Raw genomic sequence first — 3,893 nt, 5'->3', positions numbered from 1 at the left:
CCCTTTCCCCTCACTTCCTCTTGTATGTACTTTTGTATAACTCTGAGGGTCTCCTTCCATTTCCATGCAATTTCCCTTCTCTCTCCCTTTCCCTCCCACCTCTCATCCCTGTTTAATGTTAATCTTCTTCTCATGCTCTTCGACCCTACTCTGTTCTTAGTTACTCTCCTTATATCAAAGAAGACATTTGGCATTTGTTTTTTAGGGATTGAGAATTTACAGGGACTGTCTCTTTCTCTGCCTTTCTGGCAGCGACCTCCTGAGCTGCTTTCCTCTAGCACACTCTTTTTTACACCACACTGATCTGCCTTATCTCAGGCCCTGGCCAATAGAGTTGGCTGTCAATGAACTGAGACTGCTGAAACCATGAGCCCCCAATAAACTTTTCCTCCTCTAAAATTGTTCTTGTCAGGTCTTTTGGTTACAGCAGTGAAAAAGCTAACTTTAACACTTTGTATATTTTTATAAGAAATTTGGAAAACTAACATTTTAAATGTAAGCATTTTCTACTTATTAGTTTACTACCTTCAAGAAGCACACAGCAAATAAAGATCATCATTTCTACTAATTAACAACCTTCAGCATTCAGAGGATAAAAATTTAAAGGTATATTCTTAGGATGCTCTGCTCTGCAAGCAATTTTATAATGAAAGAGTCACAGAGTGTGTAAAGGAATATAAAGTGCAATAGTCAAAAATCAACTGTGTCCAATATGCTTTTTTGGTTTTATGGAAGTAACATTTTCTGGTAGAGGCTGAAAGTATTTTGTGGAATATAGTGCAAAAAAAATCAATTCATTGCTCATGAATTTTAACTTGTCAATATGATTTTCTTTAATATTTATTTTTTTAGTTATAGGTGGACACAATGTCTTCATTTCACTTTATGTGGTGCTGAAGACCGAACCCAGTGCCTCATGCGTGCTAGATGAGCATCTCACCCCAGCCCTCAATATGATTTTTGATGGGGTTCAATTTTTCCTTTATTCAATATGGAGACAAAAGTAAGAGCAAAACCTCATGGAGTAGGAACAAGAAAATACAGAATAGCTATCGAGAAACAATGGCATAGAACATTGTATCACTGGAACCACTCCCCAAGGAATAAGGAGATGAAGCCGCAATGGTCACTGTGTACCAAGGACTCCAGGTATACTAGGACAGTAACACATCTACAACATTTCTGTGGATAGCTCTGTGGACCTTGAATGCTGCCCACTTTCAGGAGGATTAACTCAGGAAAGAGAAAGTGAGCATCTCTACTAATGTGGCTCTGAGGGAAGGACAGACACAAATTCACACAAAGTAAGTCACATTTTCAATTTTCCACTACTAAAACTCCTTGGTTTCACTGTGGGTTGTTTTATTTAAGTTCAATAATTCATTTCTATTGAGCCAAAAGAACACATAGTATCATTTTAGAATATTACACCCATGAAAAATGTTATATTAATAATCATTTTGTTCAAAATCAGCAGTGTTTAATACATTCATTTCAAAGGTCTTCACATTTCCATTAAGTTTAATAATACATCTATGTATTTTGTAAGTTTTTAGTTTTAAGGAAATATTCTTTATCAAAATATATCACCAAAAATATCTATTTTTTCACTTGATAAAATGGAACTAACATCATGACTAATTAGAAAAAAAGTATATTTTCATTCACACTAACATCATAGGATATACTGTTATGGGCCAGGATATATGGGTAATGACCAAACAGACTCCATTTTGCCCTGAGACTCCATGTCATGTAAGAAATGCTTCTTCCATGGAAAGCCCCACCTCTGTACCCATCAACAGCTGATAAGCATAGCATGTTTGGCAACACAAAATGTCAATTCTTATATAGTGTAAAAGTGTTCTGTACTCAACTAGGGACATTTTGGACATGTGTTTATGGTTTTGAATCATAGCAACAGCCACTTATGCTTTAATATGATTTTGAACTATAAAAGGTGTACTCAAACCTTGGGAGGAGGTTGAAGGGTATAGACTTGCAGCCTACCCCATGGCCCACCAGCTAGTGGATCTCGATTACCAGCTGGTAAATAACGTTTCTGTCTTCTGCTTTCAGACCAACTTGGGGATTTATTCCTATCTTGCCTTAACAATACATTTAATATTCTTTTTGATATAAAATTCAAGAGCAGTTATTTTTTTACAGATAAGTAAATTAGGAACCTAGAATTAAACCATTTACCCATACTACACATCTGGTAAATGACAATACTAGCATTAGAAAATGAGCACTCTGCTATTTTCTGCCTGCTATCTTTAGTACTCTGCTACCTACAGCCCCTATTCTTGATCTCAGTTTCTTTACCTGTAAAATGGAGAAATCAATGCTCACATCATGGAGTTTTGTGAAGATTGAACAGTAAGTAAAGCATTTGGAATAGTTTTTGGTAAAAATCAGCTACCTTAAGAATGTTGGTAAGAATATACTATATTTTCATTAATAAGGAAGAGATTATCATTAATACAAAAATGTAATTATTAGCAAATACACATTTGGCAATAAAAAATGTTCATATGAAGATTTATCAAATACATCAAAGAAATTTTTATGAATAAGCATAAAGAATTTGTTTCTCAAAATTATTATTCAATTGAACTGATAATATTTATTGGTTAAAACAAGCAACAGCAACTCTACCAGCATGTTTATGATCATATAAGATTTTTGGAATTGCATCATCAATGATACTTGAAAAAATCATTAGGCTGGGAGAAAGCATATTTTATTTTAAATATTCTAAATAATATTAAACTAAAAACTTGCATTCATTTTATTAATTTCTATTACAATATGATGGATGCAGAAGTGTATATAATTGTATGATAATTCTAAAAATGTGTTTAGTATATTTGAATACAGTTTTAATCAGTTTTTTTTTTTTTTTTTTGGCTACTGCGACCAAAAGACCTCATAGGGACAACGAGAGAAGGAAAATTTTATTGGGGGTTCATGGATTCAGAGGTATCAGTCAATAGACAACCAGCTCCACTTCTTGGGTCTCAAGATGAGGAAAAATGTCATATTGGAAGAGTTTGGAAGAGGAAAACACCATAGGTCATCATACCATGAGAGAGAGAGGGAGACAGAGAGAGAGATGGCGCCGGCCCAAGTACAGGCATTCCAATCAACAAGGATAAAATATATAACCCAAAGGCATACTCCCAGTGATCCACTTCCTCTACACTCTACCTGCCTACCATTACCATCCAGTTAATCTCTATCAGGAGATTAATGCACTGATTAATGCATTGATTAATGCACTGTGATTTTATAACACAATCATTTTACCTCTAAATCTTCCTACCTTGTCTCACATATAAGGTTTTGAGGGATACCTTGCATTTAAACTATTGCAATTACACTAACACTGATTTATAAGCATTCATCTTACAACACATTTTCAGTTTGGGAACCAAAAAATGAGAACATGATTATTGTGTATATTCTTCATTATAAGTTTATATTATTATGATATGATATCAGCATAGGTAGATATAACATACTATTATACTTATTCAGATATGCAAATTTTTTAGAATTTAATAATAATTAACATGTACTTTAAAAAGTTATTTTGAAAATAAGCAAAGTGGAACATTATTGTTTTCTAGCATACTAGCAATTTTTAAAAAACATAAATTTTGTTATTGCCTTTAGTCACTTGCAGATTGATTAACCACTCTTCAACTTGTAGAATAGCAAAATGATGACTATTTTTACTTAAATTATAAAATTGTTTAGTTTGCAATGATATGTAATCATACATAAGTACATATTATATATACATATTATGTACTTATACAACATATTTTAGCTTTTGTATGTATGTATAACTTAACTTTAAATGAAAAATTTTAAAAATTATTCAA

Source organism: Marmota marmota, unplaced genomic scaffold (assembly GCF_001458135.2).
Source record: "Marmota marmota marmota unplaced genomic scaffold, marMar, whole genome shotgun sequence".
In the NCBI taxonomy this organism is placed as follows: Eukaryota; Metazoa; Chordata; class Mammalia; order Rodentia; family Sciuridae; genus Marmota; species Marmota marmota.
The sequence above is the reverse complement of the archived record's forward strand: the minus strand, read 5'-3'. Positions refer to the sequence as shown.